General features: G+C 58.9%; 1 protein-coding gene across 4 annotated transcripts in view; it reads left to right on the forward strand.

The window, feature by feature from the left end:
* The window catches only part of MAD1L1 (mitotic arrest deficient 1 like 1), a 237,983-nt gene that overhangs the window by 19,919 nt on the left and 204,692 nt on the right, over positions 1-13,372 (forward strand). Inside the window, exon 1 of one of the 4 annotated variants that reach the window (XM_015460465.3) lies at positions 5,710-6,280. The exons of the other annotated variants lie outside the window; for them this stretch is intronic. The gene's annotated coding sequence lies outside the window, so the exon portion shown is untranslated. Of the gene's footprint in view, positions 1-5,709; positions 6,281-13,372 lie in introns of those variants that run through there. 4 annotated transcript variants of the gene reach the window in all.

Raw genomic sequence — 13,372 nt, forward strand, 5'->3', positions numbered from 1 at the left:
TCCAGGATGTCTGGCTCTAGGTCAGTGATCACACCATTGTGATTATCTTGGTCACGAAGATCTTTTTTGTACAGTTCTTCTGTGTATTCTTGCCACCTCTTCTTAATATCTTCTGCTTCAGTTAGGTCCATACCATTTCTGTCCTTTATGGAGCCCATCTTTGCATGAAATGTTCCCTTGGTATCTCTAATTTTCTTGAAGAGATCTCTAGTCTTTCCCATTCTGTTGTTTTCCTCTATTTCTTTGCATTGGTCGCTGAGGAAGGGTTTCTTATCTCTTCTTGCTATGCCTTGGAACTCTGCATTCAGATGCTTATATCTTTCCTTTTCTCCTTTGCTTTTCGCTTCTCTTCTTTTCACAGCTATTTGTAAGGCCTCTCCAGATAGCCATTTTGCTTTTTTGCATTTCTTTTCCATGGGGATGGTCTTGATCCCTGTCTCCTGTACAAAGTCATGAACCTCCGTCCATAGTTCATCAGGCACTCTATCTATCAGATCTAGTCCCTTAAATCTATTTCTCACTTCCACTGTATAATCGTAAGGAATTTGATTTAGGTCATACCTGAATGGTCCAGTGGTTTTCCCTACTTTCTCCAATTTAAGTGAATTGGCAATAAGGAGTTCATGATCTGAGCCACAGTCAGCTCCCGGTCTTGTTTTTGCTGACTGTATAGAGGTTCTCCATCTTTGGCTGCAAAGAACATAATCAATCTGATTTCGGTGTTGCCCATCTGGTGATGTCCATGTGTAGAGTCTTTTCTTGTGTTGTTGGAAGAGGGTGTTTGCTATGATCAGTGTGTTCTCTTGGCAAAACTCTATTAGCCTTTGCCGTGCTTCATTCTGTACTCCAAGGCCAAATTTGCCTGTTACTCCAGGTGTGTTTTGACTTCCTACTTTTGCATTCAGTCGCCTATAATGAAAAGGACATCTTTTTTGGGTGTTAGTTCTAAAGGTCTTGGAGGTCTTCATAGAACCGCTCAACTTCAGCTTCTTCGTGTAAACCCCGGAGGAGGCGGGTGGATGTGGTCTTCACCCTCCGCGGCCCTCCAGGCCTGCCCTGTGTGACTGTCGGGCGCCAGCACGTGGTGCCCTAGTTGTGCCCAGGGCTGCCGTTCTCGGAGCAGGATTAAGAGCTGCCCCCAGGGCAGGGCTGCTCGGTGATAGGGCTCTCACCCTCGTCCATCTTTCTGGGCAAAAGCTAGTAAATTCCTATGCGATTTTCTAGAAATGCTGTGTGTACGTGTGAGCTTTTTTTTCTTCCAGTTTTATTTTGATATCAACAGACAGCACTGTACAGGTTTAAGGCGTGTGGCATAATGGTTGGGCTTATCCATCTCATGAAGTGATTACCATGATGAGTTTAGTGGGTGCAGAATTTAAAAAATAGGAAAGAAAAGTTTTCTTTGTCACATAAGCTCTTGATGTATTTCCTGCCCCCCTCCAAGAGGTGCCCACTCTGTGCCGTCGCCCTGCAGGCTTGCTTTGTTCAGTTAACTTCTGACAGTGCTCATGCCCTGACGCAGCCTGGCCTCTTGCGTTGTCAGGGTCCCGCGGTATCCGTGGTGTGGGTGGCTCTGATCGACTCGGTTCCCCTGCTGATGGCCATCAGGGCGTCTCCAGTGGGGTGATTTTCCCAGCAATAAGCAGTGTTTTTTGGTTGGATGAATTCTTAGCAGTAGTTTTTTACCCTAAAAGATACTTGTGTTTGACCGAATTGCCCTCCAAGCGTGTACCTGACCTTTCTGTCCCAGCGTGAGCGCATCGTCGGTCACTCGAGGCAGTGTGTGTTCAAAGGCTCTAACAGGGATGGAGAGTGCAGTCACAGCGGAGGGGGAGGAGGAGTGCAGCGGCCGGGCTTTCAGAAGCATCTCAGCAGCTCCTCTTGCGGGGGATGCTCACCGAACAGGCACGGAATGCCTGTTGAGCCCCTCTGCCGCCAAACCTCTCATTTCATACAGGAAACAGCTTGCTTGTGGCCAGGGAGCCGCTGTGCGACGGCTTGTCTCCACCCTTTTGTGCCTGAGTCTGGCCCGGTTTCAGGCAGGCTGGAGGGCGCGGTACCTGCCAGTGTGAGCACAGGTGTGACGGAGTGCGCGGCGCGGGGGCTGCTGGCACCAGCGACACAGAAGGGTGGGCGGGCTCGTTGGCTCTGAAGCCTGGCAGCTGCGGCCCTGGAACTGCTGACCCATCATCTGGAGCGAAGCTGGGAGCTGACAAGTGCTGATCTGGACGTTTCCCAGAAGCATTTGTAGGCTGGCCAGGTGACAAGGCCTGGGTACCGTTCCCCTGATGTGTGAGGCCAATTAGGAGGACGGCACGGGGCGTGCATAATCTCCTCCTAAGAACGGATCCTACTGAGCAGCTTGGACACTGTTATTACCCTGGTGACTGTGTTCCCAATTTCTAATTACCTGGGTGCTGGGCTGATCAATACAGGAAGTGCTGTGGGCGCCTGGGGAGGTGGCTAGGCTGTCGGCCGTCTCGGTTGTTTTAATTGGTCTTGGTGTGGCTTTCTTTAGAAGTTGGAGACAAGATGGAAGGAGAAAGCTTAGGCCTTTTGGGTGCTTGTGAGCTGGGCCCCTTCTGGTCCGGCAAGCTGATGCCTCCTTAGTCTCTGTCGAGTTCCTATTTATTCTTGGTTCATTCATTCTCTCACGCGTTCCCAGCTGTTCTCAGGAATCCTAGGTCTGCAGGGGGGCGTTGAACCACGTTTGATTCACTCTCAGGCCTGTGCGTCTGTGAGGTGTTAGCTCCCAGGCCCCTGCAGCCCCAGCTGTGGGCTTCCTCCCCCAGGAGTGCAGGCAGAGGCCGGGGGCTTCACCTGCCTGCGGAGGCCGACAGCAGCTGTTCCCGGGGGTTTACTCAACGTGGGTGCCGAGTTCTCAGCCTCTCTCAGCCTTGGAAATTGTGTCTTCTGTTCTGGTCGTCCTCAGGCTTCAGACTTGTGACCCAGGAGCCTCTGCCTTTAGAGCCTCCGTGCCCAGGCCCGAGGCACGTTTCATGAACGTTTGGTGATGAGTGATGGCATCGCGACAGCCTTGTTTGGCAGTTCTGTGGCTCGCTGTGACTTGGGTGGGGCGCCCTTTGGCGCTTGGCTGCCAGGCAGAGTCCTGGCGCTGTGCGCAGTGTGCCCGGAGGGCACCAGGGGACAAGTGTAGCAGGGGGCGTCCTGACCGCGCTCGCTGTCTCAGCTGCAGCCCTTGGGGGCCTCCCGCTCCCTGCTGAGGCCTTCTCCTGTGAGTTGGCAGCGTCGAGGCCCGGCCTCTGCCTCTGGACTTGTGCAGCAGGTGTGGACAGACCCTGACAGGTTCGCTCAGCCCCAGCGGGAAAAGAAACTGCTTTGTGCCCGTGGGGTCTGGGCTGGCCAGGAAGCTCTGATGGAGACCCAGCTGGGCACGGCCCTGTCTCCCCAGCTCTGGGCTTTGCAGCGCTGCAGGGAACATGGTGGAGGAGCGTGCTCCAGAAGCATCTTCCTGGGGGGGCATCCCCGTGTGTGCTCCCCCCGGCTGAGCAGCAGCCTGTGCTTGGGCAAGCAAGCGGACCTGTGCTTCTCTGCCTCTCACTTGGCTCTTGAAGCACTCTGGGGCTTTTCTCCCATCTTTGTAGATACTCACTTGGCTCTTGAAGCACTCTGGGGCTTTTCTCCCATCTGTGTAGATACGGCTCTTCTACTTTTGTGCCTCCTTTTAAATTCATGTGAGGCGACAGTCTGAAGCCAGGCAGTGAAAGGGTTTAGACCAGGTCAGGCTGTGCTGGATTCCCAGGGGCTTGCTCTGGGGGGATGCGGAGGCAGCTGTGCTGTCCCAGGGGCTCGGACCTGGCAGAGGCTTGCTGAGAGCCAGTCACGCCCTTGGGCCTCCAGGGGCTGTGGGAGGACCCAGGCCTCTCCCTGGTGGGTGCCAGGGTCCCTGGGCAGAGTGGGGGTGTCCTGAGAGGACAGAACGTGAGGAGGGCCCGGGGGCTGCACACTCCCTGTGGGCCATCCCCGAGGGCCTGCACCCTTAGAAAGCCACCGCGGCCTTCGCAAGGCCAGTGTCTCGGGGCGGGGCGGGGCCGGGGAGCATCTGGGACAGGAGAGGAGTTTCAGTCAGCGTGTGCACCTGGGCTTTCCCCCGAGACCCTTGGCTGTCACCTCTGAGGCTGTGAGGAGAGGCCTGTGCAGTCGTCCAGGGCCTCCTGGGGGTCAGCTGCAGGCAGCCGCGTGCCCCGTCGACCTTTCCCACAGCCGCTGCAGTTTGTGTCAGAAGCTAGATCTCTCCTCCCATGCAGGTCCGCCTCAGTTCCCTGAGTCTAGGATCAGTCAGTGCCCCAGCCTTCTCCGCCTGGAGCCCTGTGCCCCCTTCCCATGGGCGGCTGGCAGCCTCGGGACCTGGCTCGGATTCTCCAAGACCGGCTGGAGGCCAGGGATGGGCTTGAGGAGTGACCTGACCTTTGTCAATGGTGGGGGATCCAGTTGGCGGCTCTTGGGCCTCTGGAGCAGGCAGGCTTTGAGGCAGGGCCCTTGCCCCTGAGTTGCATGCAGAGAACCGGTTCACGACCGTAGAAGGGAAGTGAAATGATCGTTTAAACAAGAGGGCGCTGAGCCCAGGGCTGCTGGGTGGCTGTTGATGGACCTGTGCTCTGGCTTTCCTCCAGCGCTGCTTCCTCCTCTGCTGTCCTGCAGGCTCCCGAGCCCCCTGCCGTCAGGAGCTCTGCTCTCGGTTGAGCTGAGGCTGCGCACCCGGAGCTCTGACACGCCGCCTGGGCCCCCCTGCTGACTGTGTGCCAGCCTCAGCAGCACGCAGGCTCTGGTGCCGCCTTGGGTGAGCTGTCTGAGGGCACATGTCCCTTGGCAGATAGGTGTGTCCTGAGGATGAGAAGGGAGGTGAAGCGACAGGAAGTGTCCCGGGTGTGGGTGGCAGTGGACCCAGCGCGGGTGCTGCTGGGGAGTCAGGGCTGGAGGCGGGGAGCACCCTCTGGAGGTGGAGTCGATACCCTGAGTCTCCCGGTGGCAGGACCACAAGGTCCTTCCCTGGCCTGTCTTGGGTGTGCCCGGGGTGGTGGGTGGTGGTTGTCCTGAGTGGGCGGCCCTCCCTGGGGACCCTCGGCCCCGGGCAGGGCTCTGGTCCTGGCTCCTTCTGCCCTGTGTCTCGTGGGGGTTGCTGCTGTGGAGGCTGTGTCTCCAGAGGCCTCTAGAGCTCTCTGTCCCCTTCAGTGGGGGACCTCTGCCCTAAGGTGCTTGGTGTCCCTGGGCCTGTCAGGGACACCCTGTGTCGGCACCTTCCTGGCCCGGGCTGGCCCTTGGGCTGCCCATCTGTCCTCATCCCTCCGTCCCAGGGAGCTGGGGGGTGCGCCGGCATGGGGGGCAGTGGGCAGCCCCCTGGGTGCTGCTGGCTGTGCTGTGATGGCCACGCCTGGAGCGGGCACGTGGAGGCTTGCTCTTTACGGTGCTGTGAGCGGGCATCTGAGAAGGAGTGGCTGTGCCTTCCTTCCCCTCTTGGCCCCTGAGATGGTCAGCAGTGAAGCAGACCCAGGCAGGACGCTGGGCAGCCCCTCGGCTTGGGGGGCCGCGAGGGAGACCTGGCTCCTCGCCCCAGCTTGTGGGGCCACTGAGGGCTGGCGTCTGCAGACTGGCACAGTGTCCTCAGGGGAGCTGGGCTCTCGCCCCGGGACTGTGCCTGGGCTCCTGCTCTAGGGTTTGGCAGGAGGTGGCCGCCGAGCGCAGGTGGCAGGGTGTGTGTCTCGGGTACCATTCCTGGCCTGGGGCTGGGGGCTGTGGCCCGCGGTTTGTGTCCAGCACTCCAGACTCTCCGTGAGCGTTTGCCCCACTGACGACCACGCGCTTCAGACCTCAGCACTGTGGCGGGCCTTTGGAAGGTGTTTCCATATCGTGCTCTTGGGGATGCCGAGTGTTTGGGGTGCAGGGTGGCCAGCTCCCGGCCTTGGCCTTGGGGTCTGAGAGCAGGCTGTCACTCAGGCAGTGATGGGGCTTGGCTGGAGGGCGGGCTTGGCCGTCAGACGGTGGCGCGCTCAGCTGGTGAGGGGTGGTTCTGAGGAGGGAGCAGCAGGGCCGCACTGCCTTGGCACAGAGCCCAGTGCCCCCGGGGCTTGGGGAGAGAGGGCACAGATGTGCCTGGCAGGCTTCCTTCCTGTTCTGTCTTCACCCTGACTCGGGAGCGGAAGTTGCCAGAGAGACTTGGGAGACACCACCCCTTCCTCGCTGGCGCCTGTGGGGAGCTGCGTGGAGCGCATGCCACCCTCCTGCGGGGTGTCTTCCCTCTCCAGCCCGACAGAGAACTCAGGTCGGCTTCATGAGCGCGCAGCGGTGTTCCTGTGTGCGGACCTGTCAGTAGAGGCTGCGATCGGCAGGAGGGAGGGTGGGATGCGTCCGAGTGACGCCTGGGTCCCGTCACCAGCTCCAGGTGGCTGCTTGGCTGGCCTGGAGCCCCTGGCAGTGCCTGGGAGGTCTCCATGACTCGGTGTGTGGCTCACGATGACACTGAGGCTGCAGGGGTCCTCACGGGCACCCTAGCTGCTGTGTGCTGACCCCTGCCTCACGGCGGCCGTGACTGTGGGTGTTGGGGCCTCTGTGTGTCCTGAGTGCAGCGCAGGCCAGTGCGCCCACCGCACGGAGGCCACTGGGGAGAGAGGGGCCTGGGCCAGGGCGCTGGGCTGAGCTGAGTCGGGCAGGGCCGGCTTTCGGACGGTCCTCTCACGAGGCTTCATCCAAGGCGCGTGTGGGAGGGACTCCAGTGGAGGAAGCAGGCTGCTGGCGGTCTAGGGTTGTTCCGGACACGAGAACTGATCTTAAGCCTGGAAAACACCCCACAGAAAATGAGAACACCCAGCCTGCGCTTGCCTGAAGCTGGCCTAGAGGGTTGTTTGGGAGGGGCTGGGGGAGCCTGCTAGGGACCTGGGACGGCGTGTGTCCCTGGTGGGCCGGCGTCCTGTCGGGGGCGTTCAGATTGAGTTCTGAGGGGAAACGTGCGCTGCGGAGGGGTGAGCGGAAACGGGGCTGGGGCGGAGGGCCGAACGAACCCGAACAGCAGGACCTGGGGGCTGGGGGGTCGCCACTGCCAGGTGGGCCCTGGACGAGTTTGGAGGTTTCTCCGATAAAGCTTGTTGGAAGCTGCCGTCAGCTTCTTTCCTTCACCCTGCCCTTCCTCCCAGCCCCTGCGGCTTGAGGGGCAGAGCTTGACCCATCCCCATGTCCCTGACCTACCTGTGGCCTCCCCAGGGGTGCGGGGAGAGTGTGGTCCGGTCCCCTCTGCCCGTCAGTGAGTGGAGCCCCCTGCACACACGTGAGAGCTCTGAGCCCACGCGGGTCCTGTGTGCAGCCTTCGGGACCAGGCTGGGCTGAGGGGAGCGCAGGGTGGGTGCCGTGGGGGTCTCTGAAAACTCCCCTTTCCTGCAAGGCTCCGAGGAGCTGGAGCTGAACGAAGGAAACCCCGAAACAGCACCCCCGCTCCACCCGCTTTGTCCTCAGCAACCTGGGGCAGGTGTCCAGCTGACCCGAGGGGCAAGCAGAGCCCTGGGCGCTCAGGCCCTGACGGGGCGGCAGCGTCTGGGGGCCAGTGCCTCCTGCTCCACCTCAGGGCGCCGCTGGCAGCTGCTGCCTGAGGTGCTTCGTTTGGTTGAGAACCTGAGGCTTCCTGTGGGGAGGGGAGGGGCCCGAGCCACGGCTCCCGAGAGGCAGCGGGTGGGCTCAGTCTGAGCAAGGCCTGCCCAGCCTCCCTTCCTCCTCCTCCACCCGGGGCTGTTGCTGCAGGAGCGGGCTTGTGAGCAGCCTCAGGTCTATTAGAGCTGATACGGGGACGCCCCCGGCCTGCTCCGGGAAGTTGTGCTTGCAGCTGCGTACCAGCCGGAGACTGGGGGCGCTCAGGAGTTGCTCGTCCCAGGCAGTTCTAGGGTGGGTGCGTGGGGTGGCAGGGATCGCATCCTGAAGGGGTTTGGGTCACGCCGTGGAGTTTGGGCTTCCTCCTGCCGTTGACAGGTGGGTCTCTCTCCTCCCTCCTGTCACGAGAGGCCTGGGTCCTTGGCTGGGCCCCGCCTGGCAGAGATCTCGGCCGCTGTCTGAGGCATTGCAGGCTCCCGAGCCCCGCAGCGCCAGGAGGGCGGGGGCGCTCCCACTGGGTGAGGCTGTCCCGTAGGGTTTGCTGGGACCTCTGCCCCTAAGCAGAGGATTGTGTTAGTCTTGTGGTGGACAGTTGAGGGGAGGCTCTCCTGCCGGGAGGTCTTGGAACTCATGAAGGTGTCTCCTGGTCAAGGCCAGTTTGTCTCCATCCGTCCTTCTGGTTTCCCTTTGGGTCGATGCCCGTCCTCCTGGCCCGTCCATCATCTGTTGAGAGAGTGGTGACTTTGGGGAGAGGCACGCACGTGTTCCTTCCTCACATTCTGTAAGTTGTGCACCTGCTGTTTGCTGGACGTCGTGGATCTGAGTCACACTCTGTAGCTTTGTGCTCACGGGACAGACAGAGGCTTGTACCGGCGACACTGGAGGGGAGCCTGTGGACCCGGCGAGCTGAAGCTGGGTCTGTGTAGAGGACGCAGAGACAGCAGCATTTTCAGGGAGCGTTCAGCCGAGTTGGAGACGAGCCTCAGCTGTGGCTTTGCTGCACTTGAACGATACTGGTGGGTGGGAGGCCAGACGCTTTCTCTGGTCTGGAAGTTGGAGGCTGACTGGAGGCCCCGAAGCTTGTCTGTTTGAGGGTAGTCTCTGCTCTGAAGCGGTCTTTAGAGCGGGGCCTCACCCGTGCTGGCAGCGGCTCATCCGAGGAGAGCTGCTGGGGGCTGTTCACTCCCGTGCACGCGGGTCCTGCTCGCCCGGCGCCCGGCGCCGTGGACGAGGCGGCTGCCGACCCTCCGCTCGGCAGAGGAGGGGCCGGACGACAGGAGGGCTCGCTGGCCGGGTCGTGCAGCGTCTGTGGCGCCTTTGTGGGGCCGCTTGGCTGGGCCTGGTCTGGTGGGGGTGCTCTGCTCTGCGTGACCTCGGCCCATCTGGCTGGCCACATGGTGCCTGCAGCTGGAGCCTGTGCCTTTGTGAGCCTGTCCGCCTGCTGCTGGCGCTCAGACTTCTGCTGGGGAGCTGCCCACCCATTTGGCCCAGGCAGCGCTCAGCCCACAGTGGGCAGGGAGCCCATGGCTGATAGCAGCCCTTTCAGACCTGGCGGCTCCCAGTGCACTTGGGCTCGGAGGTCCCGCCAGCCTGAGAGCTGCGGTGGGGGTGGCAGTGACTGACTTATGCCTTTGTTCAGGCTGACCCCTCTGGGGTGCGGGGTGAAGGAAGACGGTGGTCACTTGGGAGGGGAACGGTTAAGTTCTGAGGCCGCAGCACAGTCCTGTCTTGCTCACGAAGGTGGCTGAGGTAGAGGGGCGGCCGTTTTCATTACGCGCAAACGACTCTTCAGTTTCGTGGAACCAGACAGCCCTCCCACAGCAAGGCCGGAAGGCTTCTCCCTCATGTGATCTCTTCAGAGTGCTATGGTTTGCTTCTTGACAGTTTGTGGGTCTGTGTGGACGACATTCAGACAGCGTTCCGTCTCCCACTTTCGCTTGCTGTTCTGTGTACGAGGCGCCTCCTACATCACGCTCGTTTGGGCTGGGCAAGCTACGTGTTGGGTTTGGAGTAGGCTGCTGTCGTGAGAGCGCGTTTTCTTCCCCTTGCACAGGCACACCTCATTGTATCGTGCGTTGCAGATATTGCATTTTTACAAATTGAAGGTTTGTGGAAACGCTGTGTCAAGCGAGCCTTTTGGTGCCATTTATCCAACAACATTGTGTTTTCATGGAGGCAGGTACACTGTGGGTTTACATGTGATGCTCACTCGGTAGACCCCACCACAGTGTGAATACAGCTCGTCCACCGGGAAACCAAGGGTCCACGTGACTCGCTCTCGCAGCACTGGCTTCACTCTCGCCGTCTGGAACGAGAGCCACAGTCTCTCCAGGTCTGCCCGTGGGAGGATTAGGCTTTTCCTGCTGGACTTAGTTGGGAAGAGGGTCACTGGAAGCGGCTGCTGGCGTTCCCCTCAGTTGGGGCGTTTTTAGTGTTTACTAGAGCTTGGTTGCAGCGCCCAGGATGTCCCCTAGGGGTCACTACCAAGTTATCAAAGCGTGAGCCTTCAAATGCAGACTTGGTAGCAGAGGATGTAGTTTGTCTAGTCTTATCCGGGTAGTCGACTAGGGTTTTCACAGTTGTACAGTCAGTACCTGTGATGGTGGATTTATAGCAGTGCTGGCAATTTTTTTTTCTCTGTAAAGGGCCAGGTAGTAACCATGTAAGGCTTTGTGGTCCATGAAGTCTCTGTGGTGTGTTTAGCTCTGTCTCTGTGACACAGGGTAGGGTGGCCAGCCCTCCCATTTGGCCTGGGATGTGGGATTCTTCATGCTTGAACTAGGGTGGTCCAGGACAAAACAGAGCTGTCGGTTATCCGGCAGGAAGCTGCCACGTGCTATGAGTGAGTGGGTGGGCCACGTTCTAGGAGAGCTTTCTTGTTTAAAAGAGATGGCGGTGGGGTCTGACCTGAAGGCCACAGTGTGCTGCTGCTGCTGCTACTGCTGAATCGCTTCAGTCATCTGACCCTGTGTGACCCCACAGACGGCAGCCCACCAGGCTTCCCCGTCCCTGGGATTCTCCAGGCAAGAACACTGGAGTGGCTTGCCATTTCCTTCTCCAATGCATGAAAGTGAAAAGTGAAAGTGAAGTCGCTCAGTCGTGTCCGACTCCCAGCGACTCCATGGACTGCAGCCTACCAGGCTCCTCCGTCCATGGGATTTTCCAGGCAAGAGTACTGGAGTGGGGTGCCATTGCCTTCTCTGATGCATGAAAGTGAAAAGTGAAAGTGAAGTCACTCAGTCCTGTCCGACTCTAGCGACCCTGTGGACTACAGCCCACCAGGCTCCTCCGTCCATGGGGTTTTCTAGGCAAGAGGACTGGAGTGGGGACAGTGTGCTGAGCCCTGCCGTAAGGTCCAGTCCGAGCCATTTGGTTTAAAGAACCGGCTCAGAGCCCTGCTCCTGCTTTCTCTGCAGCTTGTTTTCCACGTGGCTTTCTGCTCATGCAGGGGCATGGGATAATTTTCTTTCCTCTTTTCTGGTTTGGGAGAGTCTGGCCACGGACGTGACCTTGTTTGGGGCGGCTACTGGAAGTGGGCCTGTTGCAGGTTCGGGCGCCTGCGTCACGGGGGCAGCACCTGCCCTGCCGGCCCCTGGCGCTGGGCCCGAGCTCCCGCTCAGGGTGGGAGATGCCTGCAGGACAGGGCTCCTCCAGTCGGAGCTCTGGAGCAGTTCACTCCCAGGGCCTCCTTTCTGTATTCCCTCCTCCTGGTAGCCGAGTTCCCAGCAGACTCTTGTTGAGCAGTTGGCTGGGGCAGATGCCCAACTGAAGAGGTCACCGAGACCGCTAAGCGCCATCCCTGCTCTGGCACTGAGCTCAGTGTTGCCTAGTTTTGGGGGCTGAGGGGGCTTGGCCTTGCCTGGCCTGGGGTGGGGAAGCCCTCCTGTCAGACTCGGACTGGGCTTCCCTTGTCTCGCTCCTCGGTGGCTGGGCGGGTGAGCGTGCTGGGTCGGACCTGGGGTCCAGCTTCGGGAGGGAAAGGACAGACTCAGGGCCTGCAGTGGCATCCAGGGCTCTCACGTCCCCGCCTTCCTAGGCCTCCTGGGCCCGGACCCTGACCGTGGAGCAGGCCGCCGCTCCCTCTGTCTGTCAGGACAGGAAGGAGTTGCTTTTGTTTCCATCAAGAGCATGAACACGGCTCCAAGTACTTCCATTTACTGACAACCCTTGCCAAATTAATTTTATTTAATTATCTCCCAGGGCTAAGCTTGAATACATTTTGTGTTAAATTCACAGTTTTCCTTTTTCTAAACGAAATGGACTTAATATCCTTGTTAAAATCTGATTAAAACTAAAATTGAGTTTTTTGAAGTCTGATTATTCCATGAAATGGAATTTTTAAACCTAATTATGGATGGATTTGCATATACTTCTCAGCACCATTGAAAAGAAAGTTGAAATAAATTTATTAATGACATCCTTTCTGTCGTTTCCTTGGGGCATGACGTTAGTGTCGGAGCGGAGGCAGGTGGGGGGAAAAGCTACCTTTCTTTCCCCAGTTCTCAGGAGGGATTTGTTTTCAGCTTTATTCCTTGGAGAATCAGTTCCCAATGACTGTGCACTCAGTCTCGTTTTCATTCCGCCCTTCGCTAATCTACCAGTTTCATAGTTGATAGCCTTTCTGCGGCTCCTGAATTCAAAGCTCTTATCTTGGAGGAGGAGTGTGGGAGGAGGGGATAATGATTGTAGTCTCAGTGGGGGTCCCCCTTTCAGCCCCAAATATGGATTTATAATTAATAAGCTGCCTTCATCCTAACTCTGTGTTACAGGGCTGTTATTAATAAAAGTGAGAATAAACTTGCTCTCTGTGGCCACCTGGAAGTGGGCACGGGGTCTCCAGAGGGCCGCTCCTCATCCTTGGAGAGACACCGCCTTCCGGGGGCACCATTTCCTGTGCCACGTCTGGAGCCACACCGCCTCTGTGGACTTTGTAGCGACTGTGTGGCTGGCAGACCCCCAGCCGTCCTGATCTCAGGTGCTCCGTCCACGAGGGAGGCCGTCACTCGCACTTCCCCGTGGTCCTGCCCTTGCCTCTGTTCTGCTTCCGTCAGCGGTCCGTGCTTCGTGGGTACCAGGAAGGTGATTGCGCGAGCGGTCCTGTGCCGGGGCGGAGGGCATGAGCCAGGCTGACTGAGCTGCTGCTGGGTCAGTGCTGCTGCACCCCAGCTGACGACCACCCTGCAAGGGTGTGTGTCCAGGTCTTTAAGAGAAACTGAGAACGTGGATCTTTAAAAGCACCACCTGGGCCCAGGGAGCCGCATTTGAAGATGACGCGTGTGCCGCTTGGTTAGGGAGCACGGGTGGCCTGCGTCTCAGCCACCCCGTCTGCCAGCCTCCCGCAGCCCCCTTCCTCGCCACGCTCGCCTCTCTGGCCCGTGTGTGTCCTGGGCCCTCCTGTCCGCAGGCTCCCCCGCACGCTGGGCCTCTGGGAGCAGTCTTCAGTCTTGTCTCTGTGTCTGAATTACAGTCAAGCCCCGGGGGTCGGAGGGCACGTGTCTCACTGATTCCGAGTTGAGCAGGAGGCCCAGGCTGGACAGGACAGGGAGGGGTAGGGGAAGGTCCAGGCTTTTTAAAGAACATTTGTTTCATTTTTCACTCTGGTTCCTAGTGGGAGCTTGTCTTGTAGGCGCTTTATGAATGGATCCATTAGGAGCAGAGGTTTGGGGCTGTGCACTCGGTCTTGGTGATGGGCTGGGGATTAAAGGGTTTCTGTCTGGGGCTGTGGGGGAGCCTGATAAACACCAGGATCACATTCGCTGCTCTGTTCTCAACTTGACCT

This window comes from Bos taurus, chromosome 25, assembly GCF_002263795.3.
Source record: "Bos taurus isolate L1 Dominette 01449 registration number 42190680 breed Hereford chromosome 25, ARS-UCD2.0, whole genome shotgun sequence".
Lineage (NCBI taxonomy): Eukaryota > Metazoa > Chordata > Mammalia > Artiodactyla > Bovidae > Bos > Bos taurus.